Raw genomic sequence first — 14421 nt, 5'->3', positions numbered from 1 at the left:
TCTGTGTAGCTCATGTTAGCTGCATTCTCTGGATGCTATGAATCTGATACCAATGCCATAAGACCCCAAATTCTGAAATTAACTTTTCCTTCATCTTCATTGTATGGAACTTGTTCTCATAACAAAAGTGTTAAATCAGAAATTGAATGACTATAAATCAGAGATGCTACACAAAAAATTTCTACAATTCTAATTTTATGAAATTCTAGCATACCAGAATGTTCTGGGGACTATCTGTTGAATTCTGGAATGCTCAAAAATAAATCATAGTATTTATCAGTAACATGGCCAAGTTTCCATGCTTAGTATAGTACCATGTGCCTTCTGACCATTCATTTTATACTAAACCATAAAAATAATCTCGAGGACTAGACTTAATAGTAACAAGGACCCTTAGGAGATTTTGAGAAGAAAAGGACAAAAAAATCTTTGTCCAAGTTCATTCATTTCAGATGAAAAAGTTGTGGGCCATTTCACTGTTCTCTAAAACAGATTTTATTCTTCACATAAATTGCATTGAAAGAGTCTAAATAAAAAAAGTTCTACTTTAAAATTGTCATGCTTTAAATACTTTACTTTTTTGCCATCTTTCCTAAAATCATGACCTTTTGTCATATCAGTACCAACAAGCTAAGTAGAGCTTTTAAATGGTTTGAAAAATTCTGTTTTCAAAATCCTTTTAAATGATAATGTACATTAATTGTATTTGAGTTTAATGCTATTTTCAGCCTTGAATACAGCAAATGGTTTTATCCCTTTAAATATATTGGGAAAACATCTGAGGCCAAAAAATAATGTTGGTTTGGATGAGCTCCCCAGATAGAAAAGGTTAATTTTGGGGATGATACTTATTTTTGATTTTTAAAAGCACATAATTTGGATGGCATTCCATACCATATTCTGAGTTAGATTACCCATTCTTAGATTAAAAGCACAAGCAAAACTACATCTGGGGTTAAGAAGATCCGAATTAAAATCCTTTCTTAAGTACTTTTAAGCTATGTATCCCTAGGCAAGTCACTCTAATTCTATGTACCCTTAGTTTTCATTTCTGTAAAATGGGAATATTAATGGTATCTCATTTCCCAGGATTATTGTGAAGAGATAATATTTGTAACGCAGTTTACAGATCTTAGCATTCTACATAAATGTCATTTTAAGGAACTTTAGAAAACATTTGTTTCAACACACTAATTTCATACTTGAAAAATAAATCCAAACAGAAATTATGGGACTTTAATTTCTTCATTTTTAAAATAAAAGAATTAGACCAGATAATCAAAGAGTTAATAGTAGAAAGAGTATTAGATTTCAAATCAGAGGACCTGGGTTAAAATTCTGACACCAATCTGCATGACCTTGGACAAATTATTTATTCATTCTGGGACTCATTTTTCTCATCTGTAAAATAAAGAATTTAAGCCTCTTCTAAATCTGAAATTCTCATTTGAAATTGATGATCTATATCATAACTGCCTGTGATTGATAAATTAGTTATTATTTACAGATAGAACCATAGATTAACTTTCTCAGTTTCTAGTCCATATGCTTTTTCTAAGGGAAACAATCAGTGTTTTGCCTCCCCTTTTTCTTATATTCTTTCTCCAACACTCACATAATTTTTCTTCCACTCCAAGTATTCAAGTTTCAAATAAACAAGGAATTCTTCTAAGTCAACAAGTGTTATCATGTTTGATACTTCTTAAAGTTTGTTTTATATATTCATCATCATCATTATCATTGTTGTTAATAGCTAGCACTTTAATACTTGTAAAGCACTTTACCTGCATTATTTCACTTGATCCTCACAATAACATTATTAGGTAAATTCCATTATTATCCCCATTTTATACATAAGGCTGTCAGAGATTAAATCATTTCTCCAGGACAACACAGCTCATAAGAGTCTGAGGCAAAATTTCAACTTAAGTTTTCCTGATTCCAAGTCCAACATTCTATTCAAACTGCATTACCCACCTGCTTCAAGTTGTAATTAGATTGTCACATTATTATGTCTCCTATTTTGAAACTCTTCTTTACCCTAATCATATAATACAGTACCTTGCACACAAGAGGATCTTTATAAAAGTTTGCTATTTGATTTTACAACTCTGATAATGACCCTCCCCCATGTCCACTATTTCAGTAATAGAGAGATAGATACCAGATGGACAGACACATACATCATTTTCTTCCTATTGACATTCATTTGGGACTGGAGATGACAGAACTAGACTAGCAAAAGGGGAGTACCAAGATTCTAGGAAAGATACCATACAATGATCCTGATCTATCTCTAGTATTTTTCTTTTTTACTGTCCTCTGCTTCCTCTATTCTAAAATGCTGTGCTATTTTCTGAATCTATTCACCAAGTGTACAGGGCTGGAACTCTGAAAAGGTGTACTTAAGATTCAGTATAGTTGATGAGATAATGATTCTCTAGTTATTGATCTTTTCACTCTAGTCCAGTATATATACTTAAGGTAATACAGTGATGGTGATGTAATGGTTCTCCTGACAAGTTGTGCTTGGACATGCTCTGTGTGAGGTAAGTGAAGTGATTGTACTGAAGTATTTAAAGGAGTCATAGACACAGGACTCTCTCTCTCTCAGCCAGGCTATCTCAGCAGCAGCCCTAAGCCACAGAGAAGACATCAGCCATGTGGCGGCTCTCCTGCCTCCTTCATTTCTCCACCTAAAGACCAAGGACTTGGGTTGATCCCGAGGCTCTCCAGAGAGCTAGCCCAGATATTACAAGCAAGAACTTGAAACTTTTAGGGGGAGAGATATATCAAATATATTGATTTCAAGAATCACCTAAAATGGCATTTATTTTGTTCCTCCAATTAAAAATACAATTTAGAATTTTGAAAATTTAAATAATACAAGGGGTGATTTAAATGAAGTACTTTGTAAATACACTAATTCTTTCTGATGAAATCTGTCAAGAGTTTTGATTAGAAGAGTAATTTTTAAACCTAACTTTACTAGATGGAACAGTAGATAGAGTGTTGGGCTTGAGTCAGGAAGACTCATTTTCCTGAGTTTAAATCTGTCCTGAGATAATGACTAGTGATGTGACCTTGGGTAAGTCACTTAACCCTGATTGCCTCATTTTCTTCATCTGTAATATGAGCTAAAGAACGAAATGTCAAACCACTCCAGTATCTTTGCCAAGAAAAAAAATATGGGGTCACAAAGAATTAGATATTTCTAAAAAGGACTGAACTGGACAGACCTGACTATTTGCAATAATGTCTTTAATGTTAATTATCTTGGATTATCATAAAATTATAAAAAGTTTTAATGGAATTCTAAATACATATCTATATATATATATATATATATATATGTATACAAATATATGAGTACTTATTGGATGAATTCAGACATTGTAAAATTAAAATCATTAAAAATATTGGGAACTATTGCATAGGAATGATAATTTGCTGAGAAGTATTTTAAAGTAGAACAAAATTACATTTCATTCCAATTCCATTGCGTTCTATTATTAAATCTCCATTATGTGCAAGGCACTTTATTGAACCCTGATGGAAAGTAACATGGTCCTTTTACTAAAAAGTAGAAGGTGAAGGAGTATGTTGTACACAAATAACTTTGTTTCAAGATAGGATGTGATAGAGAAAAAGAAAGATCTAGGTAAATTATTTTAAAAATGAAAAACTTAATTTGAGATCTGAAATGTTAGGTTCTTCTATAGCAAAGCTTAGCAACTTCTTTCCCTAAATGGCAGTGGCAATATTAAACAATCCAATTCAGTGTTACAAGTATTTACAGATAATCTATTATGCATCTGCTAAATTTACTCTATTGAGAAGGCAGGAGAAATAGACAACATGGTGCCTTCCTTACATGGGGGGAATGAGAAAAAAGAAAGCAAAGGAAAAGGGCATCAATGAGAAAGAAAGAAGTGTTAGAATGGAATTAAGAAGCACCTATCCTTTTCTTTTCCTTCTCCTTTTCTTAGAGGATAGGAAATATACCAGTTAGGCATTTTAGTGAAAATCTTAACACTTTTCCTCATTTAAATTGGTTTACCTGGAAATAAAATTCTGCACTTAAACCAAATAAGATTTTGGGAATAAACCCTTTGAACTCTAGCAAGTTCTTAATCACCCTGATTTTAATAGGTATTTTTCAATACTTATTTATTTATTCTACATATATTTATTAGAATCCTCAAGTGGCAGTTATATGTGCTGGGTACTTATGGAAAATACAAAGATATTTCTTTAGATCAATGAATTTCTCATAGGTTCCTAGGATTTAGAATTTAAAGGGACATTAGGGACCACCTGTCTATTCTATAAATAAGAATGTTAGAGCCAGGAGAGAAAAATGGACTCATACCATCCATGCACTAAACAATAGGGTTAAGATTTGAACTCAGAGTCTTCTTTATATACAGACATTGTTGCTGTTTTTCTTTTCCTGAGGCACCATGATGCTGATTCTATTCATTATTTGTAAGACTGTTACATATAGGTAGCCAGAAATGGAAAATTTAAAGCAAACTGGACTGTCAGTCTGAGCCATGAGTCAGAAGCAAAAGGCCTAGTCGACTGGGCTTTGACCACTCTGAATATGACCAAATCCTTTCATTCTCTGGTCTCAGTTTTATTCTCTGAAAAATGAAGCATTTAGACTAGATGATCTCTGAGTTCCTTTCTAAATGTAAGATTGTACAATAAGCTCATCGTCTGCATTAGTGGCAACATGCTTTTCAAAGTGGGCCTATGAACTTATTGTAATTAAGGGAACCACATTCAGAGGATTTAACATGAGCATATCATTTAAAACGCGAACAACTTTTACTCACCCTTCAGTTATGGCTCAAGCCTTTTGAACTTCCATGAAATAGGCCCACAAAACAAAATGTTCAGGATGGAAAGCAACCTTTATCTGTGAGGCTAAAAGAACTACATTGTGCTCTCCAGGTTTTTCCATTCATTTGCTCAAAGATAAGCAGCAAACTATTACTCTCTAGTGGGGCTGTCTTCAGGGACTATTTCTGGCCACCACTTGTGGGAATGCTTTATGAGATGTCAGCATGTGTGAGCAGAGATAGTACGGCTTGTCATGTGTAGATAGGCCATATTCTGTTATAAACTGATGGCTTTGTCTTTTATCACTGTCACAGGCTCACTTAACAAGCTATGACTCTGTGGTTCATCACAAAGGAAACTGTCATCCCCAGACACATGGCCTTAACATCCTTTCATCTTCCATGCAGGTAAGATCTGTCATGTGACATCAAGCAGAACAGATCCAGATGGACCAAGCTAATGTAACTGCACAGCAACAAAGGGCTTTTTTTGGCATATAACCAAGCTTTGCACCTTTGACTAGATTGCATAGATGGGAGGAACATGTGTAGGCTTTTAAGCTATGTACATTGATAACATATCATAAATACCATTGGCAAGATGGTGCTACACCAGTTGTGTTTAGGTGATAATTGTTTATCACAGTGTTATTCTGTGGAACAGATAAATCAATTAAAGTTGATTTTTAAATACCCAAATACTCTTTTCATAACCAGTTGATGACAGAAGGAATCATAATACGTTTTCTTTCTTTTGAAACTTTTGTCATGTACATTTATTTAAAAAAATGTACTGGTAAATTTTGCTTTGATTTGATAGAGGATTTGAAATGATAGACATTTCTGGATAAAAAGTCAAACAAATCCCTTTAAATGGTAAATGCCAGGAAAACTGATGAGTTTATTGCTTATTTACCAAAAGAAGTACTCTGTTCTTTAACTCTTAAAATAAGACAATGAAATTGGTGACTATATTTGATGTTAGTTTTGTTGTTTTTCTTTGTTACTTTTAAAAACATTTTTTGTACTCATTGTGTATATAATTATTTTGACTCTACATTTTTAATCCTATACCATTTCTTACAAACCTCCCCATGTTTCTTTGAATTTTTTACATTTGTCAGTCCTGACAGTACATACATCTTTCTGATTCCCCCAGTTAAAAATGACATCTTACTCATCATATTTCCTATAGATATTTGTCTAAACAAACTCCTTTGTTCTTATTAAATTCTATCTTATAACAATACCAAAATATCTTCTAACAATTACAAAAAGTATCTCTCTAAATCATGATGATAACAGTTAACATTTATGTAGTATTTACTATTTGTCAGTCACTGTGCTAAACACTTTACAATTATTGTTTCATTTGATTTTTACAACAGTCCTGTGAGGTAAGTGCTATGATTATTCCCATTTTACAGATGAGGAAACTGAGTAAGAATAAGGTTAAGTTACTTTCCCAGAGTCACATACAATGTCTGTGCATGGATTCAAACACAAGTGTTTCTGTCTCCAGGCCCAAGGCTCTGTCCTCTAAAGTCCTTTTTATCTCTGCATCTTTGACCATTTATGATCCTATTAGATTATAAACTTATAAATTCTTTGAGGGGAGGAGATTATTTTTCATATTTGTTTTTCCATTGTCTGAGGGAATCATCATTATAATCATAACAGTTAGCATTTCTGTAGCATTTTAAGATTTGCAATGTGCTTTATACATTTTATCCTCTTTCATCTTTGTATTAACCATTTGTTGTTGTTATATATCTTTTACAGGTAACTAAGGCAAAAAAAAAATTAAGTGATTTGCCCAGAATCAGACATTAAATATCTCAAATAGAATTTTAATTCAGATCTTTCTGACTCCAATTCCAACACCTTATATAATGAGTCACCAAGCTCCATTATAGCACTACAGAAATATCGATCAACATTGATACTGTATAGTTCTATGACATCTGCCAAGTTATTTCTATTCATTTTCTCCTTTGAACTTCACAACAGTTCTATGAGTAGAAACTATAGACATTATCACCCCCAATTTACAAATAAAGAAACTGAGGCTCAGAAATGTTGTGTCTTGTCTATGGTCACAGGGCTAGTGTTAGAAGGATGACTCAAACTTGGATGTACCTGATTTCAGCTCCAGAGCTCTACCCACTCTCTAGGCTTTACTCTAAGTCATTTAATGTGTTTATTGAATTGAATTGACATAATTAGTTGGTTCTGATTCTGAGGTAGCTATGTTGCTTAGTCGTGTTGAAATCAGGAAGATCTGACTTTGAATCCTGACTGGGAAACTTGTAGCCTCAGTTTCCTAATCTTTGAAATTAAGATTATATTAATAGCACCTACCTTTCAGGTGTGTTATGAGGATCAAATGAGCTTACATATGTAAAATACCTTGTAAATGTTAAAATATGATATAAATTCTAGCTATTATTATTGAAAAATCTCCTCCACTATGAGGATCATGTCTGCTGAGTAGAACAGAATATATTGATCAACTAGTTAGGCAATCTGGTCTTCTGGACAAAGCCAGATGAATCCTTATAACTTCTAACTTCTCTAAGATTGTATTTCATTTGCTCTTTACATATCTTAAGTATATGGGAAATATGATATATTCAGGAAGGGATAGAACATCTTTTGAGAGGGCTTACAGAGTCCTTTTCAGGTCTGCTCATCCACCTTTGATGTCCACCTATTACCCAACTCTCACCTGTGGTTCAAGAAGCTGTAGAATGCTCAGTAGAATCATCCACAATTCCACTAGGGTAGCCACATTGTTCTAATGCCAAATGTATGCTTGCCAAAAAGATAATTTTTATGGAGAACTCATAAAGGACAAGTGCTCACAAAGTGGTCAGAAAATTGATATAAGGACACTCAAGATATCTCATAAGAACTTTAGAATTGATTGTATGATGTGGGAGACATTGGCATAGGACCACCCATCATGATGTGACCTTATCAGAGAAGGAGCTGTACTCCATGAGCAAAGCAGAATTGAAATTACTCAGAAGAAATGAGAGATGTATAAAGTTAGAGAAACCATCCCAAATGTTTATAGTGACTATTTGTGTTTGACCTGTAGCAAACATACCAAGATCTTATTGGTCTTATCAGCCATAGTTGGACACACTCTAACTTGATTTAATACAGTGATGTCCTTTTGGATCTTCTAGTACAAAGGATAAGCAATCAGCCAGCCTCACCCCAGTAAAACCATGTTGGCAGAAGGGCTAAACTAGGGTGATTATGACAGACAGACTTTAAACCCTTTGATGAGCTAGGGGAATGTCTATTCCAAGCATGTGAAGACTTTCCCTGTCAGAATGTGCAGATGACAACAATTTGTCCCAACAGCCATGAAGGCAGCAGAAGCAGGCATTATGGTGTATGTAGAGGTTGGTTAGACATTAAAGACAACAAGTTCACTTACTACATCCCAGGGTACTGTCAGCCAATCTGAATTTTGTCTTGCCATTAAATTTGATAATTCTGGAAGAGAGAAGGAGGCTGATGACTTTGTGAATCTGCTTCACTTAGATACAGTACTCAATATGTCCATCCACCATGCCATTGGTCCTTTTTGAAATGAAGAATCTTTTACCATAGGTACCTCTTAATTTATTTCTCTCACCAACTAGAATGCAGACTCTTGTTTACCTTATAAAGTTTTCATACCTTTGTCCCAATGAATTTTTCTAGCCTCACTGGACATTTGTTCCCCTCCCATACTCTATGGTCCATCCAAAACAGTCTTCTCTCTGTCTACCTCACATGGTATTCTATATCCTTTTGTATCTACACTCCCCCCATTCTTGGAATGTGCTCCTCACCCCTATCCCAGGGAATTTCTCCTTTATTTAAGATGCATCTTAAGCTCTACTTTCTACATGAGGTCTTTTATGATCTCCCAATGCTCTCTTCTCTCAAATTACATTGTAGTAATTTATGTTCTTCATACTGTTTTTTGTTTATTTTCTTTTTATTTATTTTTTCATATTTCTATATAAGTTCCTGTGGTTTCCTCCTCTAAAATATGTGCTCCTACAGAATTATAATTGATTCATTGCTTTTGTTGTTGCTTTGTGATCCTACAATATAATACAATCCCTGCACAAAATAGGCACTCAAATACTTATTAGTTGATTAACTATTCTTCAGCCCTTCTTTTTGGAGATCCCATACTCTGATATTTATTGTTTTGTTTTGACATTACCTTGGACATACTGAAAATATTTAGATGATAACTCATCTGTTTATATTCCTTATGTTTTAGTTTCCTTGAGATTTGGGAGAGAATTTAGTCTTTTGATGTGATTTTGGTGGCACTTTGACTTCTTCAAAAAGACTTAGAAGAATTATTGTTCTCATCAACAACACATTTACAACCTTCCTTTTAGAATATGTGACTTTTGAGGCTAGCTAATTCCATTCATTTTATCATGATTCACATTAGCCGCAAGTTCAGACATTGCCATCAAAAATTGGCATTCATTCTATATGTGAGATGCTGCTCATTGCTACACAGAATACATATTGAAGCTATTGTTTTAAATAGAGCTTCAAAACTGGATCACAGGATTATAGATTTAGGGTCCATAGGCTTATAAATATAATGATGAAAGAGACTTTCAAGGTTTAATTTAATCCCATTGTTTTATAGGCAATGAGCCTGAAGCATACAGAAGGTGAAGGTTTTTTTCTAATATTACACAGATCAAGTTGTTGTCCAAACCCAGGTCCCTTCTTTTGAAAACCAGTCTTCTTTTCCTCATACCATGCTACTTGCAATTAATGGCAAATGAATCGTATTTTGGTAACAAAAAATTGCTAACTCTTCTCTCTTTTGCTTGTAATATCATTCAAGGATGAACAAATCAAGCAATCCCAAAGAGACAGGCCCTAGTTTTTTTTTTCTTTTCTGGAGGGAATAAAGAGCTAACAATTAAGGTAGAGGCTTTGTACTGTGGCTTACAGGTCAGTATTTTCCTGACCTCAGAATTTGGGCACTGACTGCTTACTTCAGCACAGTGTCTGTCTGGGGGACATATTATATTGCTGGAGCAGTGATTCTGCAGATCACATTAAACTACTTTGGAGACATTAAAGTATAAATATTTCATGGGAGCTTTCATGGGTTTGAATTTAAAGTAAGATGCCTACATGTCTCACAGTTGTTTCAATTTAACTGGTGATTTTGCCTCTTCCTTCTCAACTCCCCAAATCCTAGTTTTATGCTAAGTCATAGCTGTCATGGAAATAGAAAAAAACTCCTAAGTGTATTAAGGCAGGAATGTTACTAGAAGCATACCAAATCCCAAGGCTAAGTAAGGAAAAAAGCATCAGTCAACAGGAGTGTCCTTTGAGGGGCAAAATGACTAGTACTGGAGGGATGGCTCCTTTTATGGCAGGAAATCACAATAACAACTAAGCATAGAGAAGATTTCAGAGAGAAATTTTCTCATGCAAAAGCCAACTCATGCAGAAGAATTAGCCAAAAGGGATGTGTATTCTTTGCAATGTCTTGCATGTTATAACCAATTACACAATAGAATTTTAAAAATCATAAGAGTTTTAGGGTTAGACAGTACTTTAAAAGGTATATCACAACACTTTTATGTTATACATGAGATTCTTGGAGGTTAGAGTGATTAAATATCTTACCCAAGGTCATAGAGATTATTGGTGGTACAGATAGAATTAGAATTCTGGTGGCTTGAATCCCAGTCTAAATTCTTTCTATAATATTTCTCTACCTCGCTTCCTTTTCTTTGGGCACCGAACAAGACTTTCTTTTTAAGTGGAAAAAAGTGAGAATATTTTGGAAGCTGCCACCACTCAATCAGGTTGCAGATGCTATTCATACTACCTATTCACTTCCAGGATCAAATACAAAATTCTTTGGCACTGAAGCCTTTTAAAACTGGACACCTTTCTATTATTCTAATCTCCTTATACTTTACTCTTCTAGACTTGAATAATACTGGCTTTCTTGGTCCTTGTACAAGAAATACCAACTCCCAATTTTGAGCATTTTCACTGGTTGCACTGCATGATTAGGATTTACTTCCTTCTCTTATATAACTCTTGACTTTCTTGCCTTCTTTTAAGTAGTGTCTCTCTGCTGAGAGTACCCCAGATTTATCCTGTAGTTATCTTGTTTGTACATACTTGTTTGCAAGTTGCCTCTTTCATTAATCTATGATCACTTTGAAAACAGAGATCATTTTTGTCCTTTTTTTTTTTTTTTGGTATGCCCAGAATTTAGAATGTGTTTGCCACATAGTGGGTTGATTATTATTCATCTTACAGAAATTCATTACAGGGAAAGCATATTGTAAAGCAGCATGAAGGGGAAAGAGAAGTGAATCATAAAAGGAATTGTCACTTATTACCATTTGAACTGAGAGCAAAAATCACATAGCATTTAAGTGCTAGGAGTTGAGAATCTAAGGCATATTTGTGATGAAGACAGGGTAAACATAGGTTCTCTTTTTTGAGACAGATACCCCACTCACTTTAATTTCCCTACTTGTAAAATGGGAATAATTTAATCCTCCTCCTGAGTTTGTGATGAAGCACAATTTATCAAAACAGCCACAGAGCATTTAGCAATAGAAAACAAGTGGGTATGAGGAATGAAAAGTAAACAAGTAATAATAATTGCAGTGGTAATAAAATAGTTGAAATATGGTCTCCTGAAGGATTTATCCCATATTTTTTCCATCTGAGAAGTAGTCCTAGTTTGCCTTTTATCTGCCTGTCTACCTACCTGCCTGTCTATCCATCTCAATGTATCTACCTACTTATTTTATTTATTTATTCAACTATTTATTTGCTTGTTCTTTGCTTAATTAGTTTTAGAATATCAGTAAAGACAAGGGAGAATAATTAAAAGGGGAGAATTAAAGGAAGAGGAAAACAGGGAAAAGAAGCTCTTATAATATAGACTTTGAAGGTGAGACTGGGGGATGGAATCCTCTTTTCACTGGTATTATATTATAATACCCCCAGGGATATATTATTGGACCATCATTAAAGGAGTAGGGGTCATGACTAGATAAGTAGAGAAAAATGTTAAATGAAACAGAGCTATAACTAGCAATATTTTTTGTTCCTGGGACAAACTTCACAAAATCCGGGCCTACCTGAGGCCCTGACAGTATCATATTGTGACAAATTCAGTAGCTAGGGGAAGAGAAACCACAGTAGTTTCCTTGTGGCCAAAGATTCTGGGATGCAAGAAAAATATGTCAAGGAAGGAAGACAGGGTTCAGGAGAGAAGAAAAACTGAGCAGTCTAAATGCATCTGAAAGAGTATAAATGTTCCTCATATTCAGAATTTTGACTATTTTTTCAAAGTCCTGTCTACTTATTTCAAGTTTAGGTATATTCATGGTAGACTGGTGTCAAAAATTAAGGAAGTACATCAGAAAATATTATTTTTATATGCATGTGTTTTTAATGGCAGAAAATTTTATTTTCTATGCTATAGAGATAAGGGAAGAACAAAAAAGGACGGGAATAAATAATTATCTGAAGGCTACTCTGTGCTAGACACTGTACTAAACTTTCTTTACAAATATTATCTCATTTGATCCTCTTAATAATCTTAAGAGGCTTTTATACCCATTTTATATTTGAGGAAACTGAGGCAAACAGAAGTTAAATGTCACACAGCAGCAGTATATCTGATTCTAGATTTCAACTCAAGACTTCTGTACCTCAATCCTAGTACTCTATCAATTGCACCACCAAGTACCTATGAGAGGTATTTTTTTCAGGATATCAAATCTTATTCATTTTGATATAGGACAAATAACCTAGCAAAATATTTTTATGCTCTGTCCAGGAACTACAGTTGTTATTTACAGTCTCTAATCTAGAGAGGAATCACAGGTTGTAGGATCCCAGAATGGCAGTTCCAGGAGTACCCTTAAATTTTCTTTAGTTTACCCCCTCTCATTTTATAGGTGAGAAAATGAAGACCCTGAGAGATTTAGTAGCATGTCTTAGGTTATAGAGTCACATTTCACATTAACAAAAATGGATATTTAAAAAAGTAAAAAAATATAACAGGAAATAATAAGGTAGTTCCAAAAGGAAAGCACTAGCAGCCTGGTGGGCAACAAACATTTATTAAGTGCCAGACATTATACTAAGTGTTGAGTGTAATGTTCTCTCTAAATTGTAAACTGTTCTCTGTTGAGGTTTTCTTGGGGTGTCTGGAGGCAGCTTTCATTTCAGTTCAGTAATCACCACATGAGTAGCCAAGGATTAAAGTCCAAATGCTTTATTATCTCTTTCAAAGTCTTGTCTCCTTTCCTGGGGCTGGGTTAGCTTTCTTAGAGGTCTATCTTTCTCCTCATTTCCCAGAGCTTAAGCTCCTGCTGCCAGTCCTTTGCCTTCTCTCTGAATAAATCCTGCCTAAGGCTCCTAGCTTATATGCTTTACACAGAGTATAAATCAATCATTATATCACTGGGAAACCATTATTTGTTGTAGGACTAAATCAATCATACTGAACCATGCTAAACTAGATTTAACCATTGTCTCCACAATTCCACTTAGTACCTTGTTTGAAGGTCTGGCCACAACGTCTCCTGCTTTCTTTTGTTTTTAGAACATAGGGGATCATGCTCCCCCTGACTTCTCAAAGAGATGAGAACCCCCCAAAAGGAGGTGATCACACCTTCCCTGATTGCTCAAAAAAGGGGTGAAACACCATCAAAGGAGGTGATCACGCCCTCTCTGAGGGGAAGGGAGATGAAAACACCAAAGGAAATGGGAAATCAATTCAAATTAGCGGGTTTCTGAAGGGTCTCATTTGAAACAGGTATACATAATATCAACATGGGAGGTATTGCACATAATTCCATAAGTTACATAATCATATAGTAACACAGGCTAGTAGTGATGTGACAAGTAACATGAATCATCATGAGGACTTAAACATATCCATAAGTCCTAGAAATTGTCCAAAAGGAATCTATTGTCCATTACTTCATGAGCCAGGAATCCAATAATGCTTGAAAGTTTTGAAGTCCTGCAATATTCTCATCAACAGTTTTTCATCTCAGGGAATCCAATGATTCCTGCTGGTTTTGAAGTTCTGCAACAGTCTTATGAACAATTTTTCATCTCAGGGAATCCAATGATTTCTGTGGGTTTTGAAGTTCTGCAATAGTCTTATCAACAATTTTTCATCTCTGGAAATCCAATGATTCCTGCTTGTTTTAAAGTTCTGTAATAGTCTTGTTATTAGCCGGGCTCTTTCAGTGTCTAATGTTTTTTAGGTCTTCTCCTTTGTTTTGATGTTTTTCTTTTTTTCTGTCTCTCTGAGCCAGGTGCTATTGGCACCCATTTGATTCATTTTTGATCTGTAGAAATACAAGCAAATCCTTTCTCCCAAGCAGTTAACCTATCTAGTCCCTTCTATTTACTACTTTCTTTCCACAGTGCCTGGCACTTACATTGGAGCTGCTCGCACCGGACACTGACCTTCTGTTGGTTTAAAAAAACTATATTCTCCCCAATTGTAACCCCTTTCTCCCAT

This window comes from Sarcophilus harrisii, chromosome 3, assembly GCF_902635505.1.
Source record: "Sarcophilus harrisii chromosome 3, mSarHar1.11, whole genome shotgun sequence".
Lineage (NCBI taxonomy): Eukaryota > Metazoa > Chordata > Mammalia > Dasyuromorphia > Dasyuridae > Sarcophilus > Sarcophilus harrisii.
The sequence above is the reverse complement of the archived record's forward strand: the minus strand, read 5'-3'. Positions refer to the sequence as shown.